This window comes from Patagioenas fasciata, chromosome 11, assembly GCF_037038585.1.
Source record: "Patagioenas fasciata isolate bPatFas1 chromosome 11, bPatFas1.hap1, whole genome shotgun sequence".
NCBI lineage: Eukaryota > Metazoa > Chordata > Aves > Columbiformes > Columbidae > Patagioenas > Patagioenas fasciata.
In genome coordinates, this window is record NC_092530.1 from 19,668,974 (window position 1) to 19,693,987 (window position 25,014).

General features: G+C 40.0%; 1 protein-coding gene across 2 annotated transcripts in view; it reads left to right on the forward strand.

Moving 5' to 3' along the window:
• HTR2C (5-hydroxytryptamine receptor 2C) overlaps window positions 1–25,014 on the forward strand; it is a 219,405-nt gene that overhangs the window by 129,936 nt on the left and 64,455 nt on the right. For both annotated transcript variants that reach the window (XM_065846957.2, XM_065846959.2), the window contains exon 2: window positions 10,820–11,221. The gene's annotated coding sequence lies outside the window, so the exon portion shown is untranslated. The remainder of the gene's footprint in view (window positions 1–10,819; window positions 11,222–25,014) is intronic.

The window sequence follows — 25,014 nt, forward strand, 5'->3', positions numbered from 1 at the left end:
GAAGTTAAGGCTCAGTGTGCGTAGCCCCCCACCACCCAAAGGAAGGCGTTTAAATGCTAATGCAGGTTCATTCTTTAGACAGGGACTGAGTGATCTTTGAAAGTGAGAAAGCTGCATCAAGAGGTTTGACAAGGTTCATTAAGTCCAATTACAAAATTCATTTTAACTCTAGACGTCCTATCTCTTTTATCTCCAAGCAAAAAAATTAAGAAGTTTCATCGCGTACAAGTAAATACATATTTTAAATGTATTATGGAAGCAAATAATATTTGTGTTAAATTCATCTGCTTGTATAATAACTGGTATCCCTTAGAGATTCTGATCAGGCATTAGGTAGGACCAGCTTGGTCATAATGCAGTGTAACATTGGATGTGTGATTATCCATTTTCCACAGTGGGAATTTTATCAAGTGAATTAAAATAAAAACTATTTTCGGAAGAGTTACGAAAGATCTTTTTTGAAGAGTTCTGTTTTATGAGCAGTGCAGCCTTGGCACATGCTCAAAACCATGACTCAGCACCTTTACATTGAGGGATTTTTAGTGGTTTGCTTAACTACTTCTGCAAGTTTTATTCATTTTAGGTTCATATTATTTTCAGTTGTTGATTCTCAGCCTTGGGGAATAACCTCCTCCACCTTGCTCCTAGTATTTTGAAAACTGAAATATTCACTCGGTTTTTTGATTGCAGAGTATGAGTTTTGTGAGACTCATAATGATGCGGACGTTTATAACATTAGTAAATCCAGATGTAAAATTCAAGTGTTAGGCAGCTCCTACGTGCTATGGCTCTTAAGGCTGCTTCTAAATCTCTTTTTGCACCAATGAACCAGCCAAGCACGCAGGGTTTGTTTTGCCATGGTAGATGTCTTGTGGGGCCAGGCCTTTTCCCTGATGCCTGCCTGTTTTCTCCACAGTACAGCTTATCTGTGCGAAATGGTGCAGCCATTGTGCAAAACCTTTAAATAAACATGTATTTTGGAGTGAATGCTGGTGCGGGGACTGGGGTGATGGCTTTTCAAAGTGCTGGATTGTAGATGTTCAAACATGGCGTTTGAGTGGCCGCTGCTGCAGAGCGAATACCACGTGCCTGCAAAGTTATTCATTGGGAAAGGTAAATCCGTTCTCTAATGTTTTTTATTGCGTTTATCCCAATTACATGCAATTCATATAAAAGGATTTTGGGAATTGTAAAACACACAAAGCAGAGTTTTATATGAACAAATAATACTGAAGGTAATGACACGTTTCAGGGAATAGAGATGCCCATTGTGCTCTCACTCTACGTCTTGTACATAATGAGTTTAGGAGAGTTTTTAATTTTCGAATTGGTGATGTTCAAAACTTCGCTGAAAGTTGCAGTTGCTTATTTCTCAGTCCAGTGGCATGGGTCATTAGGTACTGCAGCTTTTTTGCTGTCCCACAAGAAATATATTTCCACAAGTTTTAAATGTTATTCATTGGTACTGACCTTGCAGTAACAGTATTTGCCAGAAGAAACTCAAGTTTTAAGGCTTCATAATTTTCAGCTTAAATCATTTTGGAACCCTGCATTAAAGGGGAAAACCCTCACAAGACATATATTTCACAACTGTAATTTCAAAAATAATGTTCTAATCTGAAGAAAAAGCTTAATAAATAGGAAAACCCGCAGGGAACCCCTTAGCATCCAAAATCAAGCCAGCCCAGTGACTCAGATATTATTAATTGTTGCTTAGTGTTCTTAAAGATCTTTCTCTGAGACTATCTTGAAAGACCAATAATTCAATGAAATAAGCCATACTTTTCCTGTCTTAGGTAGGATAGACCTTAAAGCTAACTGTACAAAACGTAGCCTCATAATCTTTAAACATTAAATAAGCATTTTGTGTAGGCAGTGCTGTAATGGAGGCCCTGGTGTGTGTTTCTTCACCCCTCTGTGAGTACTCAGCCAATTATTTTGGTGAGTCCCACCCAGAGGAACAGAAATAAGCACATTCCTTTTAGTAGAAATGGCTCAGTAACTTTTAGATGTTGACAAAATTAAACTTCTGACTACGAATTCTTGGGGTAAGTACACTTCATCATTCCTCAACTGTTGTCTAAAATTTGACCCAAGTGTTTCCTGCTGATAGAAATACCACTTCCTTCATTTTGCATATATTCAGAATCAGTACCTTATGTCTGCAGCTTGGACAGCGCATGCCATTCCGTGAAGAAAAGAACAAACTAACACAAAATTTGTTCTTCCCAGTGATACTGTTTGGAGGTTCAGCTCTCTTTTTGCTGCCTTTACTGCTGTCACCCAGGATTGAAAGCTTTAGATATCCCAGGGCTGCAGCAAGGGCTTTCAGACACTTGGATGAGGACTGCAAAGATGCATCAGAACAGTCTGGGCAATGACTTCTGGGAGGATCCTGAAAAAATAAAGTATGACTAATGGACGTGAGTTCCTTTCTCTTCCCTTTTGGCAGTCATTTGTGGTAACACAAAGTAAGTATAAATCCTGGCGCCAAGACAAAACCCTAGTGAGCTATGCTTGCTTTAAGAGATCTTAAAGCCAAGAGAGAACTTGAAGGGCTTCCCTGTTTGAACTAAAGCTCGAAGCTTAAGCCAGACCTTGCGGGACTGCAGCTACCTGCTCCATAGCTGAAGCTGTGAGGTGAGCTCACGGACCTTCTTTGTTGCAGGTTTGTGGAACGGTTTGCACACTCAGATCTGAGCAGGGTGGGTGTTTTGCTGGATGTGTTGTCCCAAAATTGGGATCTACACTCAGTATGTGAGGGACTGAATAACACAGAGTGAAGATAATTGTTTATGTCTGCGCGGAGGTGAGTGCTAGGTGGTGACTCCACAAAGCTAGAATGTCTTAACTAACACGTGCAAAACATTTGTATGCTTCAAGCAGTAATTGGTACTTTGTACAGTTACGCTTGGTCAGCCTCCTCCCTGTTTGCTCCTACAATTTCCAACTTCAAGTTAGAGCATCCTCTCTTCACTACTCTATCCATTGGGGAAGGGGCTTTTGTTGGCAGGGGCCTTTCCCTACCTGAGGGTGTATTTATTCAAGTTATTCTCTCTTTGACTTTATCAAAGACCTTGTTCTCTTCATACTTCTCTTGGTGTTTCCTTGTTTGGTTAATTTATGGTGTCATTTTGTTCCTGCTTTCAGGTTCATGTCTTGTCGATTATTCTAAAAATGTTGAGTAGTGTCCGTTATCTTTATTTCTTGTATACTTCCAACAAAAGGGGTGGTGAGGAGCTCTCTCCTGGGCTGCCTTGCATCTCCTGACCTAGGGGCTTCACTGCCAGCTGGAGAGGTGACATCCTGGTGTGTGGGAATGAGCCTTGCTGAGCATCTGGACTCTCCTGAGACCAGCATGGGTCATGTCTGTGATGCTGAGCAAAACAGATGTGACAAAATCACTAGGATCAGTAGTATGTGGAGAGTTTGGTAAGTGGGTCAGAGGGATCCAATGAAAAACAGAGACTGGAAGAGTGGGTGTTTCAGCCTGGTGATGAGCTGAGATGTGCCCAACGTCTTGCTCAGCCCAGGCATTGTCTCCTATTTTGGATAAGATGCCTTGGCTCCTGTGAATTGATTGTGTGGGGGTGCTGAACTACATTTCCTGCCCCATCTGCTTTGGTGTTATTGAGGATTAAGATTTTATTATAGATCTGCCCTGTGCTTGTTCTTGTTGAAAGCATCCTTCAAATCAGTTCTATCTACAGGGGGTGTTTTTTCTGTTTAGTTTAAACCTGCTGTTTCTATCTGAAATCAAAATATTTGAAATAATCCCTTTCAGAATTAAAATGTCATCTTATGATTTCTGTATGAAGATTTAAACTGATAATACCTTAAATTTACATAAAACAAATATTTAAGCATCAGACTTTTTCTATTAACATCTAAAGAAGGCTACAACCCAGGATTTAACTGACTAAACACGTGAAATTATGCTTAATTGTAACCCGTTTTCGTTCAGAAGAGCAGCTATCATCAGTCCTTTCTTAGGCAAAGATGTAGGTGAGATGAGGTCTCTTCTAGCCCTTTGATCGTATTGTGAGCAGCAACAATAGGCTCAAATCACTAACTATGGAGATAATTTTCTTCATATGATGACTCTCATTTAAATGTAAATCATGTTTGATGTGTTTTGTTGTTGTTTTTTTTTTTTTTTTGTAGCCAGTGCACCTACTAAAATACTCTCTTTCTATATTGATAATTGAAATCCAGCTTTGATCCAAAAGCAGTTTGACTGAAATCGCAGGTAAAAATACTCAACTAACCAATAGGAAACATAAGAATTAGGGAAAAGTATAGTTGCTAACCATGGTGTAGTATCAGCATAAAACCAGTTGAAGTTACTGTAATGACACGAACAGTGGTAACTCTTACTAGTCAATCAGAATCAACCTTTTTCTTCACAGAATCACAGAATATCAGGGGTTGGAAGGGACCTCGAAAGTTCAGCCAATCCAATCTCCCCGCCAGAGCAGGAGCACCCAGATGAGGTTCCACAGGAAGGTGTCCAGGCGGGTTTGAATGTCTGCAGAGAAGGAGACTCCACAACCTCCCTGAGCAGCTTGGTCCAGGCTCTGTCACCCTCACTGTGAAGAAGTTTATTCTCATATTTAAGTGGAACCTCCTGTGTTCCAGTTTGAACCCATTGCCCCTTGTCCTGTAATTTATTGTCACGGAGAAGAGCCTGGCTCCATCCTCGTGATACCCTTTACATATTGATAACCAGTAATGAGGTCACCCCTCAGTCTCCTCCAAGCTAAAGAGCCCCAGCTCCCTCAGCCTTTCCTCATAAAGGGAGACGCTCCGCTCCCTTGATCACCTTTGTTGCCCTGTGCTGGACTCTCTTCAGCAGTTCCCTGTCCTTGTGGAACTGAGTGGCCCAGAACTGGACACAACACGTAACTAGAATTGTTAGGGTTAACAACAGTTACTTAAATGAGAACGTTTTGGCTGCAGTCAGTGGCTCCTAGGGCAAATTTCTATGCTTTATATAGTGTTCACTCTATCATTTTCTTCTCTTCAAATGCCCAAATTGGGTTTCACATGCCTTGCTTTGGAGGTGAAGGGGGAAGCTGATGCTGCTGTGTAGAATTCCTGTGAGTTTAATGTGTTTGCTGTACCCTACCTTGGTGGCAGAGAACCTGCCACTTTACACCCAGTTTGATTTCAGCCCAGGTCCAACTTCCACAGGATGAATATCTGAGTGTGGTGGAGAATATTCTTGCCTGCTCTTTCTGGCTGTGAAAACACCTAATTTTTCACTCTTCGCTCTATTCTGTTTTCTTTCTATAAAAATCTACAGATCACAAATTGCCCGTGCTGACTTTTTAACTAGAAAACAGTGATGTGCTCATATCTTCCTGCTCCGGCAGGGGGATTAGACTAGATGATCTATCGAGGTCCCTTCCAATCCCTAACATTCTGTGATCTTGGGATTTAAGATGTCACCAGTTGAATCAATATAACAGATTGAAGGTAAACAGGTGGCACGTTGAAAATGCACTCTTGATCTGTGCTACTCTGAGTTTCTCAGTGTCCACTGGAGAAAATGCAGTTCTGTGTCAAATTTGTGCTCTGTCTCACCAAAAGATCAAAACGAGAGTTAATCTTCTGCACTCTGTGAAAATGTGTGTGGGAATTGCTCTGTTGTGGGCCGTTGGGTTGGATTTTTGTGGTGGGCTGGTTTTTTTCTGGATCACCAATTGTGCCATTTGTTATGAATTAGAGGTTTTAAACCAGGCTTCTGGAAATACACAGCTATCTTCTTACTGTTTTGTTACTGTTGCCTTGCATGCCATGAAGCCATTTAAGGGAAAACTGGAAGCCATTTTCTGTGAAATAATAGTTTTCCTTTGCTTTAGTTAATAGTACCCAGTATTACTGAAACTGGGTTTAAATAGCCTTTTGTTCTGTTTTTTGGGGTTCTATTTGCTGCTTCCAGCTCAATCCCATTTAAGAAGTTCTAGGGTAAGGGTCAGACATAGCCCGTCCCCCACGCCTCTGTCTCTCCCTCAAACCAAGAACCATACAGAGGAAAAGTTGTCCAGTACAGTGTCTATATTGCAGTGAAAATGCAACTGCAGTCTACGCAGCCATACTTTCAAAGACTAAAACAAATAGAACTAACACTTTTAATTGTGCGCAGACTGAGAAAAAGACTTGTAGTTGAATCTGATATATAACCTCTGCAGTTCAATCTTCGCTAGTTACTTCTTTCCAAGATCTGTAACCACTGTACTGTTCCCATTTCTGTCCAACAGTTAATTACATTGTTTCACTGACAAAGTATTATTAAGCAACTGCAGTCTACTTTAATAGCTAGTTCTCTAATTAAATACCTGTAATGGTTTTGTTCTCGGTCCTGGACTTCAGGCATCTAATTTGCTGCTATCCAGTGTCTCGCATCTTTTATGTATTTTTTTTCTTCTCAGAGATGTTTGTTGTGGAAAACCTGTTCTCCAACTGTTAAGGTAGGGTTGGAAATACCAGGGATAAGGTCCCCCCTTCCTGCAGAGGAAGCAGGTGCCTTTTTTTGCTGTACCCAGTAACACCCAGGAGTTGCCCAGGGCACATTTGCTTTGACCATGCCATTCTGCAGGGTCACCTTTTGCCATGTGGAGAGCTGCACACCTTCATCGCTTGTCTCATCAGGCTGTGTTTCCCAGACACAACCTGTAGCTCTCTGTGCCCTCCAGTGAAGTAACCACAGACATTTCTACCTTCTGCATGCACACATAACTCGAGGAGGATGCTCTGAAATGGGCATCCTCAGTGTGGGTTCAATGCGCTGGGTACATGAACTGAGGGAACAGGCTGCTCTTCGATCTTCTTGAATTTACTTAGTACCAGCAGAGTCCATGGGTATGATCCAGATATTGTACCCTCATGCAAGGAATACATATTTGTCTTAAACAGAATTGTAACTGGCTTGTTTTAAAGGAGTAGTTGTGGAGTCAGCATAGGTGGCTTTTCTTCCTAAAGCCATATAAATCTCTGTTGGGCTCCTTTGTCAGATGCAGAAAGAATCTAGCATGCTCAAAGTCATAGGCTCAGAGTTTTGCCTGTGAAAAGGAGGTCTGGAGAAACTGGGCTTAAAGTAGACATAAAAATTGCAAAAATACCCTGAGTAAAACCCTGTTCTGTGTCTCAGTCACAGCAGTTTGAAATTGAGTTATGTTTTTGAACTTTTTTTTTTTTGGTAGTTTTTTGGGTTTTCTTAAAGATTGTTCAAAGTAGTTGTGTAGCAGCTCAACTGCAGTGTTAAGCTTGGCCTGCAGTACACTGAAAAATGTATTAATAATGGTACAGAATCTTAAATGCCCTGACATTATCCTGCTGCTGCACTGGCTTTAAAATTTTACACATTTCAGGTGAACAGCAACTTAACTCTTAATTAAAATCACTAAGCAAATGCAGATTGTATTTAATTTAAATATTTATATAATTTGTTAAAGCTTTCAAAATAGATAAAATGTTGAACGGCAAAACTGCTACCATCTGAATGATAATTTTACTTCTGAGCCCAATTAAGAAACTAGTCAGGAATACAGCTAATAAGTTGCTGTGTTTGAGGAAATATTTTATAATGTTGTATATTCAGAGAATATTTAAAAAGAGTGTTCTCAAGCAAAAGGGATAGTTTAGAAAAAATATTGCTACTTGTGATAGTATTTTAAAATCTTCCATCGTCACTTCGTTTGCTGGGAGTCACAGTTCTTCGCGTTATCCTGAATAGAACTGCAAAAAATATATAGTGAACTAACAAGCTATGCAAACATATCAACATGCCAATCCACTTGATTTTTATAGTGCTTAACATGTTTAATCAAAACACATGATTATTACAGTTATCTTAATTAGTCAACACATATAAAGTTAAACATGCATGTAAATGTTTTCAGAGTAGAAGTATAAGCCTGCATAGAGAACATTTTTATGGTCTTAAGTATGCTCCTATCTGTAAAGAAATTCTTTGCATTGAAATCTATCACAATATTCCCTGCAGCAATATTGTTTTGTAATCAGTATATCCTTTGACACAGCATTTTCTTCAGTGTGGTTCAGCTATGAGTAACCGCGACCAAGCTTGATGAGTTCAAACTCTTGGTTTCTGACTCCTGTTTTACTCCTTGCTAGATCTTTTCATTTTGGGACACCATTTGCCTATCACATTTGTCTGTCACATACCTAAAGGCAATTAGATCCTACAGACTTTAGGATGATTTAATGTAACTCTAGGTTTCATTTTGCAAAAACGTTAATGTAGCCCAAATGACCTGAAATCTATGAAGTATTTCAGGACTGGATTTGAAGCTTCTGGAAATCTGTTTGACAGTGTCTCATGTTTTTCAGTGTATCAACAAGTTCTCCTGCAATTGAAAGGCTCCTTGTGTCTTTCATACAGCTGTTCCAACAGTGCCTCTTAACTTGCCTTACAGTCTTCCATTGATTTTTACTCTGTATTATGGAAACTGTAAGAGCTGCAAGATATTTTCTGTTTTTCCTTTACAATATTACTAACTATTTTGTGAATTGTTTTAATTTGTATTTCCTGTCTATTTGCACACTGCTGTTTAGGCTGGAATATAGCATGTATTAATTTTTTCTTGGCCTCATTACATTTTGTTCTTTGCTTCACTGCAGCAGCTGTCCTGTTAGTCCATAAATCTCATCTATTCTAATCACTGTAAATTCTCTGTTTCCTCTAGCTTGTGTCACCATCAAGACTAGTCACTTTGGAAATGGCATTTCGGAAGGGTCATTTTATATAACATATAAGAGGAGCCATTGTGCAGTGCTGGTGCTTAAGGCTGAGGGTTTATCACTCAGCCTCTAAGCAGCTGGCAAGGTCTGTTCTCCGTTTACAGGCTGATTTTGGTAGCTATTGTGTGCCGAGGTGGTCACCAAAGTGAGCGTCTTTGGCCTCAAACTAGTAGCACAGCAAAGTCTTCGCTGGGATTTGTGATCTGTATGCGGTAAAAATGACATCATATTTGTGGGGTGGTCTCATAAAGGAGAGTTCAAAGTCAGTTTTGTTGGAAAAAAGTCTTTTTGAAGACAGATGTTTTGTGGCACTTAGAAACAGGCAGTGATGCAGAACCAAGAACACGCAATGGCTATTCCACCCCAGGATCCTCTTGTACGAGAACACAATGTGCAAGTCTCCTGTGCCTCGTGCTTGGCTTTTTCCCTTCTTCCAAGAGCACAGATGGTTTGGTACTTGGTATGTTGATATAGGTCTGTGGTTTAGCTGAGATCAGTCATGTTCAATAATTTTCCCTTGTTTTCATGTTTATAGGTGCCAGTGCCTCCACTATGCTCTTGTCTCTGTGCTGATCCTGCTTTGGGGCTGCTTTGATGGCACAGACACTGTGTGCTGCAACCAACGTGCGGCTGCTAATAGTCTTCCTTGTACTGCTGATGCTTCTTCGCCTCCTTCCCACTCATTTAGCGCTTCTGTATTGTGTTAGATATCCGCAGGAAACTCTTGGGCAGAGATATTAATCTTCCTTGGATGCCTGTACAGCCTCTGGCAGAATGAGCTTTGGCTGGTGCTGCTTTGATGATCTGGGGTCTGTGTGAGTGGATAGGGTGCACTGTCAAGTTTTGTCATTTTATTTTCTTAGGCTGTGCAGCAGTGATGTTTTGGAGCAAGAGCTATTTCAGCTCCTCAAACTATTGCGCTCTCCCCTGGCCTGGGCCCCGTGCTGGACTGACTCCCCTGGTCAGCCGCACTGTGTTCCACTATACATATAGTGGCTCATGGCTACAATTCACACTTGAAAGAGGATACTATTCACTGTCTTGGATAAATGAGCTTCATATTCATCAATTAGAATAACAGGATGAAAGCTAGATACTAGTATTTCTTTTTCTTCAATACCTCCATCCTGTTTTTCATTTCTTTCTGATATTTCAGATGTATGTCTGATGATGCTGTAGACATAACCAGGGAGAATGAGTGGTGATAGAAACATGTTAAGTTTTGGTTGGATTACTGAAGGGCAGTTTCCAAAGCCTTATGATACTACTATAACAAAATTCAACTTGGCTGTTTCGTAGATGTTTGAATTAATTAATGTATTTATTTAATTTTGTGAGATTTGCTAGCTTTTTAATGACCTTTTGTATTTGTTTCTATTTGTGGGTAACTCAGTTTACTTACTTTTCGAGCCCAGGATGCTGCAATGTCATGTGTCATGCTACGCTGGCTTTGATAGTCCACTGGTGATTGCAGAAGGTAGAAATCCTTCCTGTTGCACAGAAATATGCTGTTATATTCCCTTCAGCTAATTTTTCAGATATGTTACTCTAATTACCAAAGTTAATGCTTGGAGGTCTGATTCCTGAAAACCTTTGGTGACAGATTAAAGCTTCCTGGCTGGAGCTGGTTTGCTGTGTTTGCAAAGGAGCAGTTCAAACAAGTGTGAGCTTACATCAGTTGAACCCAGAGGAGAAATGCAGATGTAAACCAGACTAAATAAACAAGTAAAGTGGAGAGTAGTCTGAGCTCTTTCTGGTGCTTGTATAATGAAAGTTGCTCGTATTTGAAGTTGTTAATTGTGGGCAATTTTTCCTTGGTGTTGTGAGGTTTGAATTATTTAGAACTATGTTTGATGATAAAATGCTAAAACCTCAACAAATTCTGAGTAAGCTGCAGTTGACCAAGTCATCCAGTAAATAGAATTTTATCTAATGGACTAATTTAATGGGGCTGTTTGAAATGTACTGTGTAGAAGCCACAGATAGAGTTAAATTTCAAGGACGAATATAATTTTTAATGCTTTCTTCTCCCTCTCTCTCTCTTCCCTGAAAGGACTCTGTAGAGTATTTGAATTTCCTCCCTGGTGAACAGTTCAGCTTTGTGCCATCCACAAGTGCAAAGTGCTTCGAAAAGAGCCCACTGAAGGCATGCTGGTGAGACCCCGAGTCACGGACGGAGCAAACTTTCCTGGCCTATCGTCACAACCCTGGCCTCAAATCCTCTTTGGAGCAGCTACCAAAGAGGCTGAACTTTGTTGTTTTCTGCTGTGCTGCCTGGCACCTTTTCCAAAGGCTGATGGAAACCTGCGTTTAGGTCACACCGCGTGAGAGTGAGATACCCGCCCTGCTCCCTGACAGCCTCTCCCTGCTTCATCCGCATCAGCAGCACCAGATGTGCAGGCAGCTGCAAAGAGCTTCCTTCCCTGAGCACAGGTGCTCTCTTTCAAGAAAAAAAGTAAGTGTTGGTCAGTAAATGAAGGGCGAATATATTACCGTATGTTCAGATTTAAAAAAAAATGCTGCTCCTTGGGGGCAGGAGCCGGGGCGAAGGCAGATCAGAAGTCTGGCAGGAGTTGGGGTGGCTGGATTAGGAAAGTGGTAATGCCAGTCCTCTACCTTTAATGTGTCTGGCAAGGCAGCTCTCCCAGATGAGGTGAGATGAGGTGAATCCAAGACTCTCTTTTTAGGAAGGGTTACTTGGTTTAAAATGCTTTACTAGCAAATACAACTTCTGACTTCTTGTAACTTTTAACTAGCTCCAGTTCACCTTTGCCTTTATTTTACGTTGAAAAGTACTTTACCTGAAGTGTTCTCATCAGCCATACACAGAATAGTTTAGTGTTCATCTGTCTCATTTCTTTACTGTCCAAGGTGAATCTCAGGGGACTAAAACTCTGAACCAAGTGGCTTCAGGCTATTCATCTGGAAAACAGAAACACTTAGACCTTTGTGAAGAAAATAATTTAGTAATCAGTGCAAGAGACTTGTCTCTAAGCCAACTCATTTAGAAAAATTGCCAGTGTAATAATTACAAACATTTTATCATAATGCTGATGATGTCTTTCCATTATTACCAGCATTTCTTCTTCCCTGCAGCTACAGGACTGAGCTGGTTTTGCATCCTCTTCCCTGGTCCTGCATTAGAAATACTTTTTCATTTGAGGTCAGCTCTGCAGAGCTGTACATTTATTTTTCTGAAACTTTCCCTGCAGACTGATGCACCTAAACCATTGGGAAATGAGGAAGATGTTGTTACTGCATGGCTACCATCTAGTATTTGGTTAAGTCCATTAAAGAAAAAACTTTAAAAATATGTTTATTCCAGGAATGGTGTTAAAGATAATATGTAGGGTGTTATGCAAGTTCTGCTCAAGGAAAACTTTTTGGTTTTCCTCTCCTGGCAGGGATAGGAATGATTCGTTAGCATTTTTCCAAAAATTCATGAGAAAATAACTTTCTGGTAGAAAAACAAAAAAAAAACCTTAACAGCGCTGACCCATTATTGCTTGTAGATATTGACAGGATTTGGAATTTTGGAGAGCGTAACTATTTCCATTAAAAATCCATGGTTGCTGCTTAGTAGTAAAAATGTTGTGAAGAGCTACACGGGTTGTTGCTGGAGGAGCATTTCTCCCTATGATGACTGCTCCGTGCTTCTCTCAGGAGAGAACACCCCCCCATACTTACTAATGTGCTCCATGCAGTCATCTACAGGATTTATCAACTGCTCTGCAGTTGATAAATCCCAGAGGGTGTAAGTTAGGATGTCCTGACATCAATGTTCAGAGACCAAGAGGAAGGGATGCCACCTCCAGCTGGACTTTATACTGAGCTATTTGTCTCTGAAAGTGTCAGCAGATTTAGATTACTTCTGCTGTTGTCTACAAGTTCCTCCTGCATGTTCTGTGATGGTTAAGGTCCTTGGAGGTTTTGGATCACTTATGTTTCTCAGTGTAGCTACAGATTGTGAACATAAGGGTTGCATCAAGTATATTCAGTAATGAATTAAAAGGCAGAGGTTCCCTTACCATCTGTGTACTTTGGGTAGAAAAATTCCTGCTGACTTGGCATTTCTTGCTACTGAAAAAGATAATGTGGTCAGGTAGCTGAGTGTTAACTTGAAGCTTGCCAGCTTTTTCACTTCACGTACAATTGCTGCTGCCCTGCTGCTGCCAGTGCCAAAGAGCATTTTGTTAGATGACTTAATCTGATTCTATCAGGAACCATTTGTGGATTCAAATACAGATGTAGGATGATACATTTTTTTTTTTGAAAAAAAAAGAGTTAATTTACATTAATTCAAAACATGCTCATCATGAAACAGCCCTTATCCTGTCCCTGATATGCTCTGAAGTCATGTCTAAGTAGGTTGTGCACATAGTCTAAACTATGCAGGACAGTGACTTCACTTTTATTATTTGCAACAAATCTTCTTAGACCATGATGGCTAAAATAAAAAAGGCCAGCTCTTTTTTTTTTTTTTTTTTAATGTTGAAACTCTCTCCATATCTCTTTGCAGTTTATTCTTTATTGTGTGATGACTTTCTGTACAGACTGAACCATACGGCAGCGGTTTGAGGCTGGTATTTCAAAACCTCAAGAGTTATAATGAAGTGCCAAAACCTTAGATAGACCTGGCTAACATGGACAAACTGTAGTATCTTCTGATCACTTCTAGTTAGTACTCCTAAAAAAAAAAAAAAAAAAAAATATATATATATATATATGGTCTCAGACTTTTCTAAAGCAGTTGCGGCTAAAGGAATAACCGTCTGGAAACTGGCTGAGGAAACTTCCTGCAGCACCACAGTTTTGGAATAGGAACAGAAACCTGTGAGCAATGGGTCCCGTCCTCTTGCTTCAGTGGAGTGATGCTGAAAACTTTTAGCCGATATGTGGTGTTCATTAAACCCAAGAGGAAAAAATAGGCAGCTGGAGTTTTATTTCCTGAGCAACAGTATGGATTAGTGCAAGGAAAACCCCAGCAAAACATAATGTTTATTTCTTCTTTGTCTACACAACCCATTTCTGATTCTTGTGGGATTGGTCTGAGATTTGTTCTCATCCTATTCTCAGACTACAAATATTGTTGACTCATCATTAGTTGCTTCATTAGATGAAGTTTCCTGTGTTCTGCCAAGCAATGGCAATAGGAAACCTGTGCTTCTAGGGAACAGAAGCAAGCTGGAAATGTTAATGCCTTTTCCTCTGTATAACATCCACAGGTTTGCCAGTTTCTTTTTTATCACCAAGTACATAGAAGCAGCTGTGTTATTAGGGTGGAGAACAACAAAGCAAGCACAGGGCCTGCCTTCAGATCATGAAATATCTAGGTTTAAGTCTTCAGGGAATCTGGACAGTGCTCTGCTTGACTGAAGAGCAGATCCTAGGTACAGTAAACCCATTACCAAAGAAATCACGTCCTTCTGACTTGTACCTGGCTCAATAAATGATGCCTGAGACACGTAGTCAGACCTCATTACTCTCCCTTGATTTGTGCCCGTGCTCAGCAATGTGGATGAGTACTTTCCCTCTCTTGTCTTTTCTAGGGGTTTATGAACTGTGGAATAGCTGTTGCTTGTCCACTGTGAAAGTGGATGAGCTAAATATTTAGCAGTGGGTTTTTTTGGTACCAACATTAGAGCCTGGAAATGGGCTACTGCGTTTCAGGTTTGTGTTGGGTCCTTCCTTTGTTCCAGCTCCCTACCAATAGTGAGGCCAAGTCAGTCAGAGCATTGAGAGGGTTCATATTACTGATGTGCTCAACATTTACAGAACTTTGTTTCTTTGAAAAGAGAGAAAAGGCTGAGTCTTTCTTCTCTGTTATGAAGATCATTGCTTCTTATGCTGAGCAGAGGTTTACTTGTTTATTGTTTTTCCCTGGAATTAAACTTCATTGAAACTCTTTATTGCTGCACTGAATGAAAAGTTTCTTGTACCTATAGGTATTTTGTTAATATTGGAAGAAGCCAGTATCTGGTGACTTACAGAAGATAAATTTTCATCCAAATTTGGCTTCTCCTGTTCCTGATTGTAGCTGGAATTAGATACTTCAGTAGATCCAGTATATTCAGGTTTTGGGTGGCAGTGCAAAAAGGTACAATTAATATTATTGACCTTTGATTTAGGAGAGCATGTGGATTAGATTATGTTTCATTTTCTTCTGAAAGGCATTGCAAATTTTTCCTTTGGCAAAAATTCAGATGCAACAAAGTGAAGGTCAGCTTTTCATTTGAAATGACCCTTTATTACCTGGGCTTGCTTCTAATCATGCGCTCTCAGTTGTTTTTTTATTGCTGCAATTGCATTGTGCTTAGAGTAAGTGGCACAAAACCCAGGACTATTGTGTTTATCCTGACGACTTTGATAGCAAGCTTGCTTTGTGTCTCCGAAGAGTTAACAGGTTTTTTTGAATTCTGACCTGTATGTATGTCTTAAGTACCAATTTAGCTCCTAGACTACTCTAAAGCTTCAGCATTAAGTCAGGAGATAATCAGTAGTTCTGGCTTTCACAAACTTTCCTAGGTTTACAGAATTATAGAGCTTTCTCTTACAAGGAAATTTCTTGATCTTATTAACAGGGAAAACAAGAAGCTTAAAGCTGGCACAAAAACAATTTTGGTTTTGTTTTTTGCCTTTTTTTTTTTAATTTTTACTTTTTTTCTCAATCTCCAGTGTCTGATCATAGCTTGTTTCCTTGGTTTCATGCATATCATTTAGAACAGCAGATTTGCCCCAGCCTCTGCTGGGGAGACTGGTCATCCTTAGACAGTCATGTTTCTTCTTACTTTTCTCCTCAGTATCTTTCTGATTATGAGTGCCCAATTAAAAACCTAATTACCTTCTTTCTATTTATTGACCAGCTCTTCTTCTGAACAAGGGTCAGTGCTGATCTGCTTTCTCTGCTGGATATGGTCACGTATTTTTGTAGCTCTTCCGAGACAAGCTATTAAAGAAAGAAAGAAATCCTAATTTATCCGGCTTGTGGATAAGCAGGATTTAAAATGCTGCAATTTGCTTCATAACTCCCTGTAATGAGCAGAAGGGGGCACCTACTTATTTTCTTAAGCTTAGCAACTCTAGTGCATCCTATATGAACAGGGGTGCAGCTACTGTTCCTAACGTCTACTTTCCTCCGCTTATTTTAACACTTGCTGGATAGGTTAATCAGTATTTTTAGCTGCAATATGTGATTATGACCTGCAGTCATCTAGTAGAGGTTGCATAAGGATGTGTTTTAAGCTAAAGCGAGGGTATGCACACTGTATCTTGAAAGAAGTTTCTTTCAGCTCACTTCTTCACAGACTTTTCTGGAGGCTTTTCCTGGTTTATTCTTAGCTTCTCCTGACACCCACAAATGACTGCAGAAAGATGGGTTATCTCCGTTGCATACTGACTGGCAGCAAGCAGGACTCCTTCACTTCTTCAGGCCAATAACAGCAGGAAAACAGCTGACCCTCACCCGGTTTTATTCTGAGCAATGACGCTGACTCATGGTGTTCTGTAACCTTGTGGGGGATTCTTCCATAAAAGCAGTGATGTATTAAGAGTAAAGGTAGATGGCATCAGAGAAAATAGCTTCAGCTGCTGTGAGTTATTTGTGTCCATTTGGCAATCTGCTCTTATCCTCAATTAAACACCGTATTGTCCTGGTGTTCCAGCATATGCATTGCTGCACAAAACAGCTATGACATAAAAACTACTATATTAAAGGAGATGTGCGACCATGCAATAAGACTGTTAGATTAGAGGCTTGGGGAGATGACCTCTGCAACCTATTCTTAAATACACTGATTTTCTAACTGGCAATTTGTACAGTCTAGGGAGACTGGGAGCATATTCTCCCTGTCTGACCTCTTTCTGGATTTGGAAGGATCTATTTCATGTTGTCATCACAGTTCATGCCTTGCCATTTCCACATGATAGGAGGAGACACTGGGCAATCCTACCTCATGCCAAAGCAGCTGGTAGCTACATAAGGTATGGCATCAGAAAGCAGCTTGGTATTATCAGAGGAAAATGCTGAAGGCCCTATCTTCAGACCTTGTAAAATGTCCTTAGTTTGTCATTGTGAAAACATGAGGTGATATCTCCGGCGGTTCTCACACACTTATTTTGGCTTTGTATTGCTGCTCAGCAGGAAACTGTTGAGGGGACTGAGCCAGCTCATGCTTGTCTTCACTGTGGCCTGGTGGGGTGGCTCATAGGGAAGATCACAAATGAGACATCTGGTTGAAATCCTACAGCTGAAGTTGCAGGTACTTATGCAACCATCTATCACCCACCACCGCTCTTGGGCTCTTTGGCAGGTCAGTGGCATTTTCTTATGAAAATCTGTATTGTTGTTGTGTTTTGATAAGAGGTAAAAAAGGACTTCCGGGCTAGAGACACAGAGCTCTTTATGATGTTTGCCATGAGAAGGACGCCTGTGCTGGAGGTGAAGAGTGCGTAGTACTTAAGGATATATTTAATATCCTGTCCATTGAACTTTTGTAAGAAGAGAGCTGAGAGTGGTAATGCCCAAGGTACTTTGTGAAAGGATATGTGCTTTTAATGAGCTCCTCAATAGTAGGATAATAAAAGTAATAATTCTTTTAGTATTCTGCTTCTGTTATCTCTATCTGTGTTTTCTGAGGTCACTAAAGCAGTAAGCAATGGGGAAGAAAAGATTCCAAGGAGATGAACTGCAGAGCAGTGAAAAACATCACACCCAGCAGTATGGATTGTTCTGCTTCCAGCTCTTGAGGAGGGAGTCAAACGATGTAGAGAACAGACTAAGCAATTTCCCAGGACACTGGTCATGACAGATTTCCAGTATGGCGTGAGCTTCATCTTGTGGTCTCCAAGCATCATTTGTTACATTCAGACTGAGAATCTGCAATTTTCCTCTAATGAGGAGACCAAACTATAATATTTTGTCTGGGGGAGGGAAATTATTTTTATAGCTGAGGGCTCTGAATTGTTTTGGGTTCAATAGATTCATTCAGTTTCTTTCCTCCCAGAAAACTGTCATACACTGCGTGTACTGATTTGTGTTGGTGAAATTTTTAGCATAATAGGTTGGATGCAGCAGCAAAAATAAGATATCACTTAAATGTCTGAAGTGTGCTCTATTCTCAGCTGTGGTGATCTCTACCCCTAGGCAGCAGGCATGCATTTTCCTGTGACTTCATTAGACCCTGCATACAAGAACCGAATCTGGCTGTTTGCATATTGAAGCAGCATAATATTGAGTTACCCATCTCTTTTGAACTCTTGGCACTGGAGCATCTTAGTTGGATCAGTCCAAACGTCCATCCAGCCCAGGATCCTCTTTCCAACAGTGACCAGTAAAAACTGTCTAGGAACACAGTCCTCACCCTGTAATCTCTCAGGTTCCAGCAATTTCTGTTCAGGGACTTCCTAAGCTCTAAGGTATATACTGTTTAATAGCACCAAATGTTTGTTTTGTTTTGATTTTATTCTGTTTTGTTTTTTTCCTTCATTATATTGTTGAATTGCTTTTTCAACTCATCTAAGATTTAGTATTCACAACATTCTGTGGCAATGAGTCCAATAGTTTTAACAAGGCATTTTTTGAAGAAGCGTTGGAGGATTTCTATAGGTTACTGGAGGATTTCTCTAGTTTACGAGCATGTCACTCATATGTACTACTCCTGGCTTTTCATGGGCAAATATAAAACATTTGAGATGAACAGTGATTTACGGAATTTCCTGGAGAGAGAAATGTATTCTTTGGGCCATCAGTAGTATGCAGCTGTTCACGAACTTAATACTTCACATACCATCTACCTTGTGGCTGTTTTAACTATGGATGATGTCACTTTTGCCTACAGAGATGTCTTTCAAATGTACCTCTAATTTGGTAGTATTTTATGCCACTGAGCAGCAAATTTTATTCTCCTGCATAGAAAATGCATTGCAATTGTGTTTAGGCCTTAATTTGTTCTTTCTTTGATGTTGCTTTAAGTAGAACTAGCAAGTTTTGTCCTGGAATATTAAATAATTATTTTACTACAGATGTTTTGGTTAATTAAAAGGTCTAGCTAAGCCCCAAGTTGTAGTACAAGATTTATTTTGATTGCCAAAGCCTCGAACTGCCTTTACAGCAGAGCTCTTGTCCATATCCAAGTTCTGTTCGTATGCTGTTCACATGCGGCTCTGCAGGCAATTCTGTCTTCGTTGGCCAAAGGACTCCCCGTCGTGGACAGGGCGTGTACAAGAACAGCATTGTTAAATACATGTTGTGTGTGTACATAGGTGACGGAGAAACGAAGAACAGTGGTAACAGATTATAAGCGACAGGATCAAACTGCACTTTCTTATGCCAGAAGGACCCTTGCAATCTAATCTGACTTTTTCACATCACATAAACTATGAAATTTAATCCCTTGCTATTTCAACCAGGCAACTTTTTTTATTTTAGGTGCTGGCCATGTACCTCTTCTCTCTATAACATTACTGTCAGTGTTAAAGCCTACTTTTATTGCATACTGGCATGGTAATGATTTCACTTCATGTACCATGCTGTAAACATCCAAGCCAAATTGTTGACAGTCTTAATGCATTTCCTGAGGTACGATGTGTTCCACCTTATCCTTCAGCTGATACATCATTTCTTCTGCCTCAGGCAGAGATGCTTAGGCTTGTGTCTCTTGGTTGTTGCTTTTCATTTGAGTTCAGTTACGAGCATTGAAGAAACAATTGCTTTAAATTCACAAAAGAAGCGGTCTGTGAGCCATCACTTGGTTTTCAGATATTCACACTGCCTAGGCTGTGCCAGGCACCTGTAGGGAATATCTTTCCACGCCAGCTGCATAGGACAGCAATTATATTCAAGTTCCATTGAAGTTACATAAGTTGAACTCCTCTGCTCAACTAACTATTGAACATCCTGCTGCTCTTGAAAGCAGTGGTCCTGCTTGGGTTTCCCCACCTTGCCCTCACTTGGAGCTCTGTGTTCCCAGCACTTCTTTTGCATTAGCTCTTGCCTTTGCTGAATGCTTTAGTGAACTAATTCAGCTCACTAATTAGATAGTGAATATCCCAACTGGAGAAACAAGCGAACAAAACAAAAACAAACTAAATGAAAAAAACGGGCTGGTGAACTGATACAACTTACTTCCAAGTGGTGACTTTCAGGCACAATGAACAGCCAATCCAAAACATGCCTGAAGTCCTGCTTTCCCTCAGGTATCTGACAGAACAGCAGTGAAGTGTGAAAGTTCTGTGAAATACATTCTTGACTACCTATATTTTATAATCTCCCTTTATTTTCTGCCTGTTGATTACTGGCTCTGGTCTGGCATGCAGAGTGGTTATCAAAGAGTTCCAGTTCATATAGAAGGGTGGGCTTTCCTCTTGTGGCTGAGCAAAAAGCTTGAAAATTTGGAATGTGCGCAGTCCAGGCTTTCTGCAGTCAGAAACCGGGGATGAACCCAGTTGGGGTACATTTTTGGCTCTACTACTCCTCTCATATTTCATTTCCAAGATATTAGGTTTTGTCTACTTGAAAACTGAATATAAGTGTGTTTACCACTGTTTGACAGATATTGTGTGGCTGAAAGGCTGTCTGAGAATCTGTGGCTAATTGAGTTATGGTGTAAGCCCTTGTAATGAAGGGGTCCTGCTAAATTAGCTGTCAGTCTTTCTGTAGAATTTTTCCTGTGAAGCTATACCAACATACTGGTGTCTTAAGGATGCTTTGAAACATGGTCAGGTGAATTAGTTCACTTGAAGAAAGAACATGTCTAAATTATAGTCTCATTTTACTTTGTATCTGACCTAAGCTAATCTCTAAGACTACAAAGCCAAGAGAAACCCAGGCTGTGGTGTCCTCTATTTTGCTCTTTTTCCCCTCCCATTTTGGCATCTTCCATGGCTCCTGCCACTGGTGAGGCACATAAGTGGACAGTTGGCAGTATTGCCCACAGGACACCTTCAAGCTTGGCTTAAAGCAAGACATGGTCTTGAGGTAGGTGGAAAATCATCAGAGTTTCATTAAGATGTGGAGGTGAGCTGATTAGTCACATTGATTTACAGCAATGAACTTCTGGGTGCAATCTGAATTTCGGGGAAGGCTGTTTGCTCTGTGACAGTTCTCCAGTTTTGTTTATGACTGACCAGAGTGGCCTTTTATCTCAGTGGTTGGCAACAGGTGAAGCAATTGTACTATTTTGGCTGCCCTCTGACAGCTTCTCACAAGGATGCTGGGATTTGAGACAAGTATGAATCAATTTACTTCTCAGAAGAATTCTGAGAACTGGCTTTCTGCCACTCTGCCTGGAAATGGGACAAAAATAATGTCTCTGCTCCATTCTCTCCTACTTTACTGAAATGCCCTAAAATCCTCAGGCTAGAAAAATGGTCCACAAAACAGAAAAAAAAAAAAAAAACAACCCATGTTTCTGTTGTTAATAGTGGTGGAGTTTAAAGTGACTGAAAGATCCAAAGTACTTGTCTTTTCTTGGTGAACTGAAGCAGAGAAATATGGATTGAACAGTCAAGCAGTCAAGTGCTAATCTGCAAAGAGCAAGTGGTGTGATTTTGCTTCAGGAAGAAATCATGCTTGGGTATGAGTGATGCACAGCGGGGGAGCAAAGCTGGAGACTCCTGAACTAGAAACGTGAGCTGCTCCCACTTGAACTGAGGAGCTTCACTCCCCAGTTCCACACTGTACCCGCTTGTCCTCTGCAGAGTTGCCTCAGATTTAGGAAAACTGTAAGGGTGGAAGGATATTGCTTCAAACACATGGTATCAGAAGATGTTATTGTGTTATGTTGTCTGCCTTGCCACGTGTAGAAGAGTGGAAAATGTAAAGGCAGGTGATAAATGTAGCAGGAGTCGTTTGGGGAAATGTTTAGCTGTGGCTTTAAGGCTGGCATTACACCTCTGAAGAGCAGACATCGCATATTATTTGTCACAGGGAAAGATAATTTTCTTCCAGTAACACAAACACACCTTTTGAAAAACAATGTTTTAAGTTTCTCAGGATCTAATTAAGGAAGCGTGTGCAATAAGCAATGGAGTTGGCCCCTTCCCAGAGCTGGTGTGACCATGCAGAGCAGCGTCCCACCCACTGGGCTCTGACGCCAGTACTGGTTTTTGATACCTGCAATATTCCCATCTCTGGAGATAACCTCTGGCAGCTGAAGGACTGTGCATCTTTCAGCGCCTTAACTTTTGTCTCATTTGTTGACAAGATTAATATGTTCGTATTTCATTGCAGTTTTGAGGATACAAAACAAGGCTGTTTTCGTTGTTGTCTCTGGAATGCTAAGATGCTTTAGTGTGATTTTGCAGGACCATTATACTCAATAACACTATTTTCTTTTTCTATTCTTGTTTAATTAATTTGGAATTAAAAGGATATGTCTAGAATTCAGCATTTTCTTGCCAATTTAAGATGACTTATAAAGTATTTGGACCTTGAACAGAGATTAAAATTTAGTATGTTAGTTACTTTTAGACAGCTTAACATTTTTAACACAGAGAGAAAAATCTGTCTTATGTTACTAAGCCTATAATTCTAAATTAAACTGATTTAGCAGATCTGATAAATAATTAGTAAAACTGAAAATTAGATAAATTCTGATTCATTAGCATCTGGTTTTAGAATGTGATTGTAAGGGAACTTGAATGGGAAGATACTGGAAGTGTATCTGTTGGTAAAGTAATAATTAGGGAATATAAAATTAATTCAGTCAAGATTTAAGACTGCCTTAACTGTCAGTACTCAATTTTTTCCCACGATGAAACATAAAAGAATACTAAAGATTACTCTGTTGTTACAAAATTGAAATGAAAGTGAAGGTCATCGAAACTCCTGTGAGGACCTTGAACATATTGAATAACCTTAGATGAATCAGTATCTTGTTTTGACTGAGAAATAATGAAAATATCTAATTGATCTCTGGAATTTCAGCTGGTGTTTATGGGACTGTGGTGTAGAACTGGAGGGAACAGGATGAGGCAAGTGAACTGAAACACAGCAAAAACTGAAGGAAAAACTTATCCTACCCACTACAGAGATAAACCTCAAAACTGAGCATTAATTTGTCTTAGTTTGATGTATCTAGTACAACATACACTGTAGTTATGTAGCTGTTTGATATGAGCTGTTGTTAGATGGTGCTAACACTTCCTCCATCTGCAGGATTTCCTTTGGCTTACATGTGGACAGCTGGTGGTCTGTGAAGAATTGACTGTTAATATGGCTTCTGTTCCTCTTTTCTAATACTAAAAATACATGAAATACTTTCTTAATCTTACTCTTCTGTGCAGCACAGTTGCCCCAAGACTAACTGTGCATCGGTGAAGTGTAGGAATGACAGGATCCATGAGACAAGGTGCCTGGTAGGGGTTGATCTGTGCTAGAGAAATATCTGGGAATCTTGTATGAAGCACTAGAAAGAGTACAGTTCCTTTAAGTATTTTAACAAGTTCTGGATCTACAAATCGACTGTAACTCCCAGCAAACCAGCATTTATGCTGGTTTGAAAATGCTGATTTTTTTCAGTGCTTGTTTCCCACACATTGCTGTGCCTTAGATAACATAGAAGCACATTGTTCTCACCTGTTTGGAAATTTCTTTCTTACTGCTGGTGGTGAGGTAGGTCCCTAGGTATTAAGCATGGGTCCTCTCTACCCTCTCTGTGCCCCAAAAAGAATTTACCTGCACAGCGGTTATTCTGTTCCCTGACATACATTTTGGTGAGCAACCAGAGCTTGTGTGCGTGTGGAAGAACAAAACTTTTGGTATCAAAACAAACTTTGGACATACCGTGGTGATTGCCCTGGATTACAAGAGTCTCTGGGCCCAAGCTGGAGGTAAGCAATTGCAGGATGAGGGGCTGAGAACTCAGTAGGGCACCCTCAACGTCCTTGAAAAAAGGGGTCAGAGCTACCATTGACTTAAGATCTGTGAGAAGCGATTTTTGGCTCTTGCTCATGGAGTTTGCATTAAGTGACTGATGGCTGAATTTTTTGTTCTCTGCTTTGTATCTAGTATGCAATGAGTAGTCTCTTCAGTCTGTAGTGAGACAGTGCACTGTCATGGCAATGATTCATTACCTCAGTGTCATTCTTTACACAATTTATCAAGCCAAAACCAACTTTTAGAAAATGCCCAGTATGTTTACAGTATGGGAAAAATACTCAATAATGGAACTAGCTCTATGGGTAATTAGAGGTTGGGATCAGGGCCATAGATAATACATTATTGAAAGAGCCACTTCTATAAATATGTTGGTAAAATTCAGAAGTACTGGAAAGCAAATTAACGAAGAATAAAGGCCCAACTGTTCAATTGGTCCCAATGTTGCCCCTAAATCTGTGTGAACAAATGTTTATAACAGAATTAGCCCATTTAGCTATACAGTCTGTGCACTGTGTACTTGCTTTCATTTGTGGTAAATGTGAAGAAAAAACTTTATATTCCAGTGTTATGTATGCAAATCTAAGCGCTGGATCTATAGTATGTTTGGTGATGCACAATGTACATTGGTACAGAGGCCAAGCTTTAGACCAGTTCTTGAAAAGGCAACTGAATAGGTGAACTACAAAACTGTGCTTGAAGTCCATGGGTCTGACTTAAAAAGAAAGTCCCAAAAGGACACTCGGCTTTCTCCTTCTGATACGTACTTACTATTTTCAGCACCCCAGTGCAAAAATTGAAATGTTTGGATAAACCCATACTGAGTATGCTTTCTTCCTCAAGGGCTTTTTTTTTTTTTTCTTTTATTGATCCTTTTAATAGTAACTAAATGTAATATAATATACTTTTAATAGCCCTTGAATAGAAATACTTTTTTCACCTTTCTTGCAGTGTAGGTAGATTTTATCATTGTTTTAAACATACTCAAGAAAAAAAACATTCACAGAGTTTCTGAAGTAGGTGTTACGGTTTGTAACTGGCAAACTAGCCACCCAGATTAAGTTTCATTCCTCACATGAATTTGATGTGGGATTTTATTCAACTCTAAGCTGCTCTGCCAAGTTGAGTTTTACAGATGTGCAAAAATCCAGGAGATTCTTGAATATTCCTCAGTTGGAAATCTGAGACAAAGTGAGTTTTCATTTTTCTGCCCTTCCTGTTTCCGTCCTATCTGAAAATCAATACAGAGATGAAAAAGGTACGCTTTACAATTTCAGAAGAATGCCAGCTTGGATTTATACATAGTATAAGGGTAAAAAGGTTGAGCATTTTTTAACTAAGATTGTCATTCTCTAGTATACAGCACTATGTTG